Genomic DNA, 15,169 nt, shown 5'->3' on the forward strand with positions numbered 1-15,169 from the left:
GGAAACTAGCTCACAAAATGCCTTCCCTGAGGCTAGAGCTATTTGCTGATTCTTCCTGCTTTAAAATTCTTGCAACTTACTTTTCTCTTTTCTCTGACAAACCCCCATCTTTGCAGTACATCCTCCACTTGTAATAGAAAAGAACAAATCTGACTGCATAGTACATCTGTTCCTTTGACTTTAACCCTGTGCTGTTTCCTAGGCTCAGTCTTGCTAACTCTGCACCTTTTATAAAAGAATGTTGCCTAGAGCCTGAAATAGACAGGACAGCCCAGTCTCAAAGCTCTGACCTTTAAGGGTGTAACACTTTCTCATTCATATAAAGATAACAAGTTGCAGAGTAGAAAATAACATTTGTTTTGTTGGATGTTTTACAGGGGCACCATGACCTGATCCACGTAGAGGGCTGCAAGAACAAAGGATTCAGAACAAAGAAGTCTGCACCAACCAACCAGATCCACTCCCCCTTTTTAGCAGACAAGGAGCCTGAATTCTGACTTGGGGAAGATGGTTCTCCAGGACATTAGTCTGCCATCTTCTTGGCCTGCTGACTTTATGAATAAAGTCGCTATTCCTTGCCCCAACACACCCCGTCTCCTGATTTATTCTCTTGCGGTGTCTATCAGCCTGGACTCAGTAACACCCTCCCTATACATTCTTTACCCAGAATAGCTTATCCTTTAACCCAGAAGCTGTGCCCCAGGAAGGTGGTCAGGGGCGGGTAGCCTCAGAAGAAGGAACAGACCCTACGGAGTTTCTCTGTGAGGCCAGGCAGATGCATCAAGACTGCGAAGAATACAGCACCCCGAAACCCCGTTCGTGGTCCCTTTCTGTTCCGCCCTGCTTGTCTCTCAAACCTCAGGACACCAACCCCAAGACAGACTCACAGTCCCTAAGGCATGAGCCTGCTGTGACCCCCTTTGCCTGGCAGCGCCATAAAGCGGCTCTTTTCTCATTCCCCCCCAAACCCAGTCTCTGGGTCTGAATTCGTGTCTCTGGGTCCAGAGGCCGGTGTTTGGGCAACAATGCTGCGGGACGACGGCCCCGTCAGGCCATAGGCGATCCTAGGCTGACAGGGCTGGCAGAAAACGCTTTACAAGAATGTTCTCAATTAACACTTGTTTCATACATTTCATCTATTCACGATCATCTGTGTGGAAATATTTAGAAGAAAAGGGCCGCAGGAAGAGGTTTTTCCGAAAGGAACCGACTAGGAGAGCTCTGGAGGCAGTATCAGAGCAAACCACTAGAAAGCACCTTAACACCATTCATTTATTATCTGGATCACTATTTGACCATAAAAAAGAAAAGAGGGAGAGAGACTGAGGAAGGTCACCCGCATTCTACCTCAGAACACGAACCTTCTTGAGCGCACACTCCGGAGCTCAATCCTCCCGCGCTCCTCAGCCGGCGGGGCGCTCTCGCGCGGCCCGAACTACAATTCCCAGCGGCCCGCGCGGCGGGAGGCCGGGACTGTGTGAGGGCGGCCGGAGTTCTGCGGGCTGGGTCGCTCCTCCTTGGGAAGCGGTTTGCAGCCCTTTCCGCCCGGGGCGTCTGCAGCTCGGCGCGCACGCCGGGGCGGGTCACGGCAGCGCGCTGCGAGCTGGGCGGGCAGGTGGCGGCGGAGGCGCCTGTGCTGTCAGGCAGGCTGTCGGGGAGATGGGCGACCCGGGGCCAGAGGTGAGTGGCGGGCGTTGTGCGGGGCCCGAGGGCGGTGCAGCCACAGTAGCCGTGACAAAGACTGTGGCCTGCAGTATTAGTGGCACTCTGAGCCACGCTTCCCCGCTTCGCTTAGAGCCATCTGATGCTTGATGCACGCACAGTTCTGGTCTCCTAAGACCGTGTTTTGAAGGGGGGCAAGAGCGTCTTGTATACGATGGCACCCAGGTTAGGGAGAAGGGACGGCTGGTGGTGAGGAAGGAGGTGAAAACCAGAAGGGCTGCAGGAAGTCCAGATCTGAGCACAGGTGTCAACATAACATGAAGGCAGGTAGCCTGGGGACCTACTTCCCTCACCTTTGAGGTCATGGCTCCACAGTACAGCAGTGATGTTCACAGTGGAGGCCCCGCATCACCGGGAGCGTGGTGTGTCCTTGTGCGGTTATTTCGCTCTGGGACAGTGGTTCTCAGGCATTACTAAGTGGAAGCTTGCGGATTCCTGATCCCACTCCAGACCTGTGGAATCAGCATTCGGAGGTGGAGCCCAGGGATCTTCATTTGGGCAGAGATGCAGGAGTATATGAATCTCTGGACATACTTTGTAAAGCATTGGCTCCAGAAACCCAAGGGGGTGCTCTGATAGGTTTAGGGATAATTTCCACCCAGAACTGTTAAAGTTTTACAAAGGCTCTGCTTCAAGTAGTATCTTAGTAACTTAGTTAGCTAGAGGTTATTTTTTACTGCAAACTACTCTTCAAGTACTGTAGGTAGTTGAGGTTTGCTCTTAAAGGGGTTTACTCTTTCTTTAGATGGGTGCCTGTTTAGTGTTTGTGTGTTTTTTGGTTGCTGTAGGTTATGGCAACCATGTAAATCACTTGTTTTTAAATCAAAATTCCCTTCATAAACATTGTGGTAACATTGTTTTTGCAGCTGTAGTAGGGTTATATAGAAATTCTTTACAAGATCATTTCCTTGGCATTCCTCCCAATTAATAGTACATATACGGTGCTCTTTTCTTGACACTGGGAAATGTTGCAAGTTTAGAGGTACCAAGAAGGGCTGTGTGCCGACTTTACCCCCCATGTGGTGAGAGCTAAGTGAGTAGTAGTGGAAATTGAAGAACCATGGTATCTGTTTTTGTACTGAAAACATTTGGAAAGAGGATTCCGTGGGGCATTAGGAAAAATAATTTAGGTTCTTCCTGACCGTGGTATAAAGACACAATGAATAGGATACAGTGACCTTGATGCAGTTTTGAGCAGCTACAAATGTTTGTGATCTGTGTGCCTCGCTTTGAGAAACAGCAGGAATCTACAAAATTAAGCTTGGAAAAATAAATTGATATAACATTGTGTCATACTCTGAGGATTAAATGCATAATTATATTGTAAATTCTGACTGAGTTAAAATATCAGCTGGTGTCCAGCTGAGGTTTAGAAGTCTTGATTCAAATTTTATTTTAAATATAGAGAATCTTTTGTGTCTTTGCATCCAGAGTGGTGTACATCCAGCTTGACAGAACCTTTTATTTTTAGCCTTGTTTCCAAATAGAGGATTAAGACTTGACAGCTCCATAAGAAGTGAATTACATGCTCTAAGGGAAATTGCAGTACCAGAAGAATCTAGTCAGGATATTCCTAGTGCATTTAAATGGTGCCACATACAAAACAATGATAATTTAATTGTTTTTTGTATTTTAATATTTTATCTTTTTCTCAATTATTTTTTGGGAAGGGGGAGGTAATTAGGTTTGTTTACTTATTATTTTGTTTGGGGAGGGTAATTAGGTTTATTTACTCATTTACCCTTGGAGAAAATACTGGGGATTGAACCCAGGACCTTGTGCATGCTAAGCATGCACTCTACCAGTTGAGCTGTACCCCTCTCCCCATTGAACTTTAAACTACAGAGACAGAGTTTACTTTCCTCTGCTGGGTTCCTATTACTGGGTTCCACCAGGATATGTTTATTACTTTTTTTTATAGTACCATCCAGAAAAGATGAAATGCTACTGGGTATATAGTTCTTTCTTTGCTTGAGGCTTCTCAGATTCAAAAAAATGTTTGTGTTGTTTGTATATGTTTCATCAAGAAGCGTGTGACTACTTGATGTGCTCTGGTTTGGATTTCCTGGTCTTTTCACATAAATCTTATTTTCCAGCCTTCAGTCTGCATTGTGGCCCAGCACCCTCTTCGTATGCAGCCATGTTATGCATGAGCCCCAGGCTAAACAGAATGTGCTGAAAGAAAGGGATGATGAAAAGCGGGGTGCAGAAGAGCCTTGTCCTTGGTGTAGGTCTTGCTGAAGAGCAGCACGCCAGCGGAGGAGGGCACCTGCTCCCTGCTCTCCCGGACCGGCTCTCTTTAGTGTCATGTGGCCACTTCTCTGGATGACTGTCTTATGAGTCATCCCACGCTTCGCACTCTCCTCATCTTCTTGCAACACAGCTCCAGTGTGGCTCCCATCTCAACACTACTTGTTGATTCCTTTGCCTGTAGAATAAAATCTTAAGTTTTTGACGGGGATATTTAAGACCTGGTCTCTGTTGAAGGCAGTATGTGTAAAAAAAGGATTGAGAAGATTCAGGGTTTGATGTAGGTATAAGGATACAGAGGATGAAGCAGAGCTGGCAAAGAACGCCATGATTCTGAGCTTAGATGTCTAAAATATTACTAATAACCATCCCAGTGACGAGGTACTGTACTTTTTTTTTTTTAACATTATCCTGGGCTGTTTACCATTTCCAGAGGCTTTTTTTCCTCTGTGTAGATTTAAGCTCTTTTTGGGTTTTGTTGTCATTACATAATCATTTTCTTTGACTCTTTTCTTCTGCTGTTTTGTTTTTGATTATTCTGTGCCACCTGTAAGGCCTCCTCTTCATAGGAATTCTTGTTAATTCTAACCAAAAAACGCAACTGATTGTAAATGCACATTTAGTTTGCATGATTATTCATGACTTGTAAATTTGCTGGCTTCCTTTTCAGGAAGGACCATCATGACCTGTTCTTGAATACAGTGATCTGGTCTGTGGTGACAGCAAGGAGCCTAACGCCTGTCATAGTGACATAAGTATATTATTTTTGTGTCTTCAGTTCTGTCACTAAGTGCAGTGATGTGCTGATCTGGCTTGTGGTGTGGCTTGATCTGGCTCGCAAGAATAGATTGTTAAATTTGAACTGATTGTTACACATAGCCACTATTAAAAATTCAAGTATATAAATTTAAAAGTAAATAGATGATCATCACACTTAAGGTGGTAAGTGCTCAAAACTCTTCATATCCTAATGTTTACACACTTGAGGTTATTTACATCTGTTGTACTGTATGGTAGAAATACTATGTAACAGTGTGGTCCTGAAGGATGATGGAAGTATTTACACCAAGGTAATTGGCAAACTACAAAGCAGGGCTTGATTTATTATTTGTTGATTGTCTAAACTGAAGAAAGTAACAGATTAAATGTTAGTGAGGATTAAGCCCAAAAAGGTGGTATGTTTCTACTGCTAGACTGCATGCTGTATGAAAAATTGAGGAAGTCTTGTAATATTTGAAAACTCATTGATTGAACAAAGATGTTAGTGTCATCAATGAATGAGTGGAGTTCTGATGTACATCTTTTTTTGCTTTCCTCTTATTCATTAATGTAAATGAAAAGATCAACCACTCTTCACATTAGAACTGTATTTACTTGTGAATCATAAGAGCAATTTCTTTGTTGAATCAGGTGATAATCAAAAATTCAGCCAGATTTTGTGACATTATTATTGGCTATAGATTTTAAAAACTGATAAGTGGATCTTTTAAGGAATAGCAAGTCGAACTGAAGTCATAGGTATAAACTGAAAATCAAGGTAAGTGTTCTAGCTTAAAATTTATTTCTAAAATCATATAAAGAACTCTAACAAACATTTTACATTAATTCTAGAAGTAGTTTCATAGATTTTACTTACATGTGTGCAATTCTTTTTTCAGATTTTGTCCCCTAAAATGCCAAAACGATAGAGTGATTTTTTGCATTTGTCAAATGTGAAGAAGATGAAAACAGACACAGAAAGTAACAATAAGAACAAAACCATTGTCGATTGCGTCGATGGAATCAAATTACAAACATGTTGAACAACCAATCATTGAAGAAAAACCATCATGTTCATCAAAAGAAGAAATAGATAATCTTGTGCTTCCAGATTGTTGGAATGAAAAACAAGCATCTATGTTCGCAGAGCGGTACAAATGGCTCGGAATAAAAGAAGGTAAATTAGGATGTGGGGATTGCTCCACAGTTCGGCATTTGGGATCTAGGGCAGAAAAGCATGTTCACGTGTCCAAGGAGTGGGTTGCATGTTTAGTAACCCCGAATGGCAGTAGTAAGTCTACCAGACAAGCTTCTCTGTGGAAAAAAATGAGGGAGCACGATGTTTCTAAAGCCCATGGTTTTAAATTCAGGATTTGTTAAAGGAATCAGTTAATGACTCAATTTCTAATTTAGTACATAAACAAAGTAATAGAAGTATTGATGCTATTGTAAAAATTTTCAGTACTGTTTATAGTTTAGTAAAACGTAACAGACCTTTATCTGATATTGAGGGAGCAATAGAATTACAAGAGAAAAATGGAGACGTCAGTTGTTTAAATACACGATACAGTGCAACAAGAATAGCAGAGCATATTGCAAAAGAAATGAAGATGAAGATATTTAAGAATATTTTGGAAAAGAATGCCAAAATCTGTATTATAATTGATGAGGTATCTACAGTTCCAAAGAAAAGCACCCTAGTGATTTATCTCCAGTGCACAGTCCAGTCAACTCCTGCACCAGTTATGTTATTTGTTGCTTTAAAAGAATTGGCGTCAACCACAGCAGAGTGTATTTTCAATACGTTACTGAGTACTTTAAATGATTGTGGCTTCACCAATGAATATTTGAAAGCAAACTTAATTGCATTTTGTTCTGATGGTGCTAATACAACGTTGGAGAGAAAGTCTGGAATAGCTTCAAAGTTGTTAGAAAATTTTCCTGAAATCGTTGTTTGGAACTGTTTAACCCATCGATTGCATTTGTCACTTGATGATTCAATATCTGAAATAAAACAAGTTAATCATTTAAAAATATTTCTTGATAACATTTATTCCAGTTATCATCAATCTAATAAAAAGCAGAACAAGCTTTTAGAAAATGTAGCTAAAGATCTTGAAATTGAAATTGTTAAAATTGACCAGGTAATGGGACCAAAATGGGCGGCATGTAGTTTACAAGCCGCAACCACTGTATGGTGAGCTTATCTTGTGTTATATATGCACTTTTCCTCATTCTTATTCTGGCTTGGCAGAGAGATTAGCTAACATTAATTTCTTGCAAGATCTTGCTTTAATGATTGACATTCTTGAAGAATTTTCAGTCCTTTCAACAGCATTACATTCAGAAAGCACAAAAACTGATCAAACGCACCATGAGAGCCTTGGAAAATTTAAAAATTGGTACTAGAAAGCATGAATCTCAAATTGAAGGTTTGATTAAGTCAGATAAGTTTAAAGATATTCCATTTAATAAAAATAATAAATTTAATGCCCTTCCTAGGAATACATTACTAGAAAATAAAATTCAACACATGAACTTAACGTCTTTTATCTGACAGAAATCATGATATTTTTAATTATTTTGATTTGCTAGAACCTTCTCCGTGGCCTTATGAAGAAACCTCACCATGGGTAATTGGTGAAAAAAAAATTATTTCATCTGTGTGAAATTTTAAAATTTGAAATTGATTTGAATGATTTTCGGGAATTTGTAAATAATAATATAAAGTCAAACAATGTTTCAATTCCTGCAACTGTACAAAAAGCTAAAAAGGTAGTTAGCATCATTGCAGTCAACAGTGCTGAAGCTGAAAGAGGTGGTCCATTTAATGAACATAATTTGTACAAGGGTGAGAAATAGTTTAACAATAGATCATGTATCAGATTTAATGACAGTAAATTTGTTGGGAAAAGAGTTAGCCGATTGGGATGCAATTCCCTTTGTAAAATCCTGGTCAAATTGCAACCATAGGGTGGCTATGGATACAAGAGTTCGGCAAAAGTCAGCAAAAGCCTCTGAGAATCAGTTCGCTATATGGAACTTACAATAAAGAGTGTTGAATATGCTTTTATATTTGGAAATTGTGTGCTACACATCATATATATATATATATATATATATTTTTTTTTTTTTTTTTATTTTGAAAGCCAGTTATTAAACTTTTATTATCAGCATGTTACTGTTGAAAAAGCATTCTCCAGGGCAGGGAGGGTATAGCTCAATTGTAGAGAACGTGCTTGCACGAGGTCCTGGGTGCAAACCCCAGTACCTCCTCTGAAAATAAATAAATAAACCTGATTACCTTCCCCCACCTCCAAAAAAAAAAAAAAAAAAAAGGCATTCGCCAAAGAGATAAACTTGATTGTTTTTAGGAGCTGTGGTTTTTTAGAAGTTGGCCCGTGTCTGCTAGAGTGGGCCATCATAATACATATTTCAAGGAGTCCTGTACAGAACATCCAACAATTTTCACTTTTGCTTTGTTGTACTTTTCGTGAGGCTACTAAAGAGTAACATAACCCAGGTAACTTCTAAGCCCTGGGGGTTGTATCAAATAAAAGAGAAATGGAAGAAAAACCGCAAGCATTTTGGCTTATGTTTCTCACTTCCGTGTCTGTGTTATCTAATACGGTAACCACTAGCAACGTGTGGCTATTTGAAATAAGTGCCTTAGAACTAAGAAAGTAGACTTTATTCAATTAATTTCGATTAAATGTAAAAACTAGAGCCGTGTAACATTTTTGTTTAACTCAACTTGAGTTTTTTTAGAAATACATTTCGCTTTGCTACCTTTGTAAGAGGTGCTTGTTGTGCAGTGTGCCTGTGTGATGTCTAAGGTTACGCATAAACACTGATTGAGTTGGTGTCAACAGGTGGATTAAGCGTAAATTAATTTTTTCCATGACTCAATGTAACGTAGTGTGTTTACCTGAATATTTTATACAGACAACATGAATTAGTGATTACTTATGTAAATCATAATTGGTAATTAAATTGAAGTACTTGTTTTAATTATTTTTTTTTTAGTGTAGACATGGATATGGACACATGTTAAAATTTTAAATGAAGGCATACTGAAAAAGTCAAGTAGAGCTGCAGAAGCCAATACTCCAACTGGAACAGTAAACAAAAAGGCCGGAAGAAGATATGTTGCAGATGAATGACAATTGCAGTTCGCTTTGGCAGAGGAAAACAAGCTATTGTTTAACAAAAAATAAGATAGTGAAGTGGACAAAATTGAGACAGTTCCAGCAAATGTGTAATGAATGAAGTTATCTCTCAAAGGTCAAAAAAGAATTGAAATTTAGTCACTTGAAATCACAATGAAACGTTTTTAAGCAATGTTTAAAAGGATTGACTTAGTTAAGTTTGGTCAGATATGAAACAGCTTGGATTCCTACATGAAAAAGAACTCATTTTAGATGGGCAGGTAGCAAAATAAATTATTTCAGTTAGAGAAATTGTCAGAGAATTAGGAGTTAAAGCCTAAAAATGTTTTCTAATTAAAGTACAAAATCTTTATTTGTCACCAAATGTTGCTTGTAATATACAGGGATTTCTAACAAAAGTAAAAATTGATTGATTCAAAATCTGAAAAATTACAGGTACTTTAGCTTTAGGTAAATAATGTAATAGAAGAGATCCTGTCCAAGTAATATTTGGAGTACATTTTGTCTCATAAGATGTAAAAATTTATGAGTCAATTTCAATTCGTGGCCTGAGAAATCAAACTTGTATAGCTATATTTTAATCTTTTAAATGTATCAGAAGAGTTTCAGCTAGATAAGAAAAAATTATTTTCTATCACAATAAATAGCATTCCAGTTCGGTTAGGTCCAAAGTCAGAGATTTCATTGGAATTTTTTTAATAAGCCTGATATTTTCTCTTATTTCTTCATCCCTCTGTGTGATTGGTGCAGTTTTCTGAAATGGTCCCTATGACAGGTGTCCTGGGTACAGCCGTTAAGTGCTAAGTGCCGTGAGTCCACATCAGTTTATAGGGTTGCTGAAGAACTAAAGGGCAGTGAATTTAGTGATCTTGTGTACTCTGCCAGTTGGTTGATTTGTGGAAGAGTCTACAAAACTTACTGTACTGTTGCTAACACCAGTTCAAGATTTTCTTGCAACAACAGAAATGCTAGCCAGATACTAACAGTCAAAGGGAAATGGCAGTTTGCTTAGTCCCCAGTACCACATGGCGTGTGAATGGTGTAAATCTGAAGCTCCAAGGAAGGGAAAATGCCTGCCTGCGCTACCTAGACAAGTACTAGGATTTACTTTGAAACTGAAACTTTAAAAAATAAAAATCAGAATAATTTTACATTTTTCTAATACGAATCAGTGTGCATAGGATTTTAACTGTTTTGACATTGTTATATAAATTTTCTATAAAAACCACAAGAAAATTTTGGAAAATGTTTCATTTATTGATAAATTTAGAGTTGCTTTTCAGTTTACTTGGTAACTCTAAATTCAGTCTTAACAAGACTGAGCGTCGACACAAGATTTATTGGATTTACTTAACTTGGACAAAGGTAGTTTCCAAACTGATGTGCTTTTGCTCTGAAGGCAAATCAATTTAAAAAATGAGTAGGTTTTTTTTTTTTTTGGTGTGGATTTAAACAATAAAGGAAATTATTTTCTTTCAGTTGTTGGCAAACTTAACTGTGTTTGGAACAATTTGGATATATGAATCTACTTTTTTCAAATGTAAATTTTGTGAAATTTATGTACAAATCAAGTACTTGTGATGAAAAAGGCACTGAGATAAATCCAGATAAGCTTTAAGTATAAAACACATGTAGCATGTAAATTATTCACATTTACAACTATATTGATAATGTGTTGAAGTAATATTATGGGTAAGTTGAGTTAAATAAAATATTAAAGTTAATGTCATCTATTTATTTTAACTTTAGAATTACATATAAGGCTTATATCATAGTTCTGGTGCCCAGTAGTGCTCTGTATGATGTTACTGTCAAATCTGGGTTTCTCTAATCCAGACCTCTCTTGACTTCAGGATCCATAGTCACCTGCCTTGTCATTTTCACAGGTTGTCCCATAGGTGTCCCAGCCTGCCTATGTCCAAAGCTGAACTTAGTCCCTCACCATGTCTGTTTTGGAGAATGGCACAACTGTCCATCTTGTTTCTCAAACTAGAACCTCAGAAGATATTTGAAACCTTTTCTTCATCTTCTTGCCTTCTCTCTTTCACCTTTTAAGTATCTCTGAATCTGTATTTTCCTCATTGTCACCACTGCAGTTATCTTAGTCCAAGCCCTTGTTTTTTTTTGCATAGGGTAACATAACATAATAACTTCCCAACAAGTCTCCCTACCGTCACCCTTGCCCCTTCCTAATCTGTACTTCACAGTAACTCAGGACTGGCCATTCCGAAATCCACATTTATTCTTACAACTTTTATTGGTCAAGAAGATACTCAGACTCATCTCCGGCCATACCACCCTGAACGCGCCCCATCTCGTCTGATCTTGGAAGAAGACATTCAAACTCAGATAACAGAAAACCCTGGTTAAATCACTTAGGTGGACTTATCTTGAATGACAGGAAAGCTGGAGAAGGCTGCAGGCTTTGCTCGAGTGTCTCGATGGCATCATTGCTGAGTTATCCGGGATGCTTTGGGCCTTTCCCTGGAGGGTTACAGGATGGCTGGTTTTACACAAGCTGGGTTTTGAGGCAAGAAGGCAAGGGGAGGAGCAAGCCCTGAATATCAGGAAATCAAAAGCTTCACGGGAGCCTTTTGAAGCAGATTTGCATTTCACTGGCCAGAGCTGTATCAGCACGGCCATCCCTCATTGCAGCGGAGGCTTGGATGCTGAGCCTTCACCTCTCCTAGCGTCCATAGTAAAGTTAGGCAAGGGAGAGAGGGGACAGGGTGGTGGGTTAGCCAGTCTGAGAGGGGTGCCATGTTTCCCCCCCACTGAAAGTCCTTCACTACTTCCCCACTTTCTTCAGGATAGTAAAGTTCAACCTTTCTGGTCCCCTTAATAACAGTTCAGTTTGTTTTGTCCTTCCCCCCTACTAGGTAGTGAGTTTCTTGAAAAGAATCTGTACCTGGTTATTAGCAGTGGCTAGCACATGGTAGAGGCTCAGTAAACGCTTGCTTAGTATTTAAAGTTTCCTATATCAGTTCATTTTTATGACTTGTTTACACCTCTAAATATTCCTGTTTTCCAGTGAACTAAGGGAAAGAAGATAACTTTTCAGTTTTTAATTTCAGATATGTAGTTGTGCCTTAATTAGCATTTCATGTTTGCTCTGAAGATATATTGAGGTACTCTTAAAAATGAGTTGGAAATATTTCCTGTTTACTATTGAAGAGATGTTCATGGTTTGGACAGAATTTTCAAGATTTTTATATTTAGCATTAAAAAAATTGCAGTTGATAACGTGGAAAACTAACATATTTTATAACCAATTTACTTTATAATTGATACTGGTCTCTGATTTTATTGCCTAAATTTGTATTTCAGTTTACAAACACATTGATGCCAAATGATATTTATTTGTCATGAGTTAATGAGGAAGGTCAGCAACAGTCTTATGTAATTTATGTGTTTATCCACATTAGGGGAATATGGTGCACTTTGGTAATCTTAACATTTTGAGAAGTGGTGCAGTTTTGATGGAAAAGCATGAGAAATTATAAATAGGCCAGTATAAAAGACCATTTTTCTTGTTAATTTATTTAAAATAAAGCAAAAGTTATAACTGTCGACTGAAATAAATGCGCAGCCTAAAAGTTGAGAGTTATGGTTTATTTGGCAGGAGGACTCCAGCTGGGATGACAGCCTCTCAGGTCGCTCTGAGGGGCTGCTCCGAAGAGCTAGGGGAGGAGCAGGATATACAGGAGCTTTACAACAAAGACCAGGTAGTTGGAACAATAAAAGATTACTTGTTATCTAAAGAAAACCAGTCATCTCAAGTTAAAAGAATTTAGTGCTTTTCTATGTATGGGAGGAAGCAAACATTTGGGCCCATTGAATTCATTCCTTTGACAAGCACCTAGCTATCTAGGGCCAGTATCCTGTCCTTTCTTATTCTGAGTCCCCTCAGGGTGCACCACTGTGAGTGGCTGCAGAGGCCGGGCTGCAGGCTTGTCTTCACGGGGGTGGGGGTGGGGGGGCAGGCGCTGATGACTTGATGGCTTCAGCGTTCTTTGTTTACTGATGTGGTTTGCAGTACAACTAAAACCCCTGAACATTATGTATAAACATAAGAAAATGGAAAGACGGAGAGAAGGCAGACCAGCTAGGGACCTTAGAACTCATAGAATGACAGAGCGGTGAGTTCCCTGAATTTTCTGTTTGCCTCATATATCTCAGGCTTGGAACTGAAGAAGCTGGCAACCTGTAAATGCTAATGGATGCAGACAGAAAAAGCCTGCCCTCTGTGGTCAAAGGATCAGGAAAGGGCAGGCTAGCAAGACAGAAAACATTATTTTATACATTAACCTTGCTACTTCAGCCAGATACAACAGAAGACACCGTAGCTTCACCCAAACCACCAGAGGCCAAGTGAGGAGCCTGGACTTCCATCTCTGCCGGCTTCTAATGAGGTATCACTGACCTGCAGCCCAACCCACTGGGGTGGTGTCAGAGGAGGCCTACTGGAGAGTCATGACTTTGACCTTTGCTCAGCATTAAGGAGCCCCATCCCCTTCAGGTGCTAACAGAAGCTAACTAGGCAGCCTGGACTTCCTCACTCCCCGGGAGTAACGAGGCAACAAACAGCATCCCCCTTTTTGCTCCTGAAGTGTGACTGAGGAAACCAAGTGAGCAGGAAGTTTATGATCTAGAGTCTCCTAATATGATAACCAATATGTCTATGTCGGTTTCAATAAACAGTCAGTGTCATTCCTAGAACCAGGAATATCTTGAATAAAAAAAGACAACCAATAGATACCAACCCTGAGTTGACATAGATGTCTGACAGAGATTTCAAAGCAGCCGTTAAGTGCTTCAATAAACAATTAAGAACATGCTTGACACAGAAGAAAACACAGAATTATTCAGCACAGAAATAGAAGTCTCAGCAGAGAGGGAGGAACCAAATGGAAATTTTAGTAATGAAAAACACAGTAACTCAAATAAAAAACTCAGCGGATTGATTCAACAGAAGAGGAAGGAATCAGTGAACTTGAAGATAAAAACAATCCAAATAGCACAATCTGAACAACAGAGGAAATAGACTAGGGGGGGAAGAAAGAACCCAGCCAGCCACAGGGGCCTGGGCGACTGTAACAGCTGATCTAATCTTCAAGTGGTGAGAGGGCCAGGAGGGGAGGGCAGAGGGCAGAGCTGAAAAAGTATATGAAGAAACATGGTCTGAAAACTTCCCCCATTGAGCAAAGACAAACCTCAATTCAGGAAGCTGGGTGAATTTTCAACAGGATAAATCCACAGAAATTCAGACCAACATATGTCAGAGTCAAACTTTGGAAAGCTAAATACAAAAATCTTGAAAGCGCTGAGGGAGAAAGACCTTATATACAGAGGAAACTAATTTGAATGGCAGAAGAGGCCACAAGGAAGTGACACAACGTTTTTCAAATACTGAAAGAACTGTCAACACAGAGTACTGAATCTGGTGAAAATTTCCTTCATGGATGAAGGAGAAATCAAAACATTCTTACATGAAGGAAAACAGAAAATTTGTCGTCAACAGACCAATGCTGAATGAATAGTTAAAGGAAGTTCTGTAAACAAATGATTAAGGGAGGAATCTTGGAACATCATGAAGGAAGAAAACATATTATATATTATATATGTTCATGTATAACTGAAAAAATTGTGCTGAACACTGGAATTTAACACAACATTGTAAAATTATTATAAATCAATAAAAAATGTTTTAAAAAATGAAGGAAGAAAATACAGTAAATAAAAAATAAGGGTAAGCGTTAAGCAGTATTGTGTTATTTGGAAGTGGACTCAGATTTGTTGTAAATGTATGTTGCAAACACTAGAGAAACAACGTAAATTTTTTAAAAGTGTAGTTGATATATTAAGAGAGGAGATACAATAGAATATATAAAATGCTCAGTTAAAACCAGAAAAAGCAGGAAAAGCATGAAAAACAAAACACAAACACACACAAAAGAAAAGAACAAGGTAACACAAAATTTACAAATCTAGTAAATATACTAATTAAAAGAGATTATCGAGTAGATTTTTTAATTTTTTAATTAAATTTTTAAACAAGATCCAACTATGTGTTGTCTACAAGAAGTACACAGGTATAAATCTTACAAAATGTGTAAGAGGTATATGAGGAAAACTAAAATTCAGATTAAAAAAATCAAAGAAGATCTAAATAAATGGAGGGATATTCTAGGTTCATGAATAGCAAGCCTCAATTAAGGTATCTGTTATTCCAATTTAATTTATAAATTCAATACAATCCTGATCAAAAT

General features: G+C 38.9%; 1 long non-coding RNA gene across 1 annotated transcript; it reads left to right on the forward strand.

Annotated features, from left to right (window-relative positions):
• The first annotated feature begins 1,486 nt into the window (after nt 1-1,486).
• On the forward strand, nt 1,487-10,624 carry LOC102518739. Its single transcript, XR_004313677.1, has 4 exons — nt 1,487-1,680; nt 4,643-4,727; nt 5,631-5,908; nt 8,758-10,624. It is a non-coding gene; the product is annotated as an uncharacterized LOC102518739 (long non-coding RNA).
• The last annotated feature ends 4,545 nt before the right edge of the window (nt 10,625-15,169 follow it).

This window comes from Camelus ferus, chromosome 20, assembly GCF_009834535.1.
Source record: "Camelus ferus isolate YT-003-E chromosome 20, BCGSAC_Cfer_1.0, whole genome shotgun sequence".
Taxonomy (NCBI): domain Eukaryota; kingdom Metazoa; phylum Chordata; class Mammalia; order Artiodactyla; family Camelidae; genus Camelus; species Camelus ferus.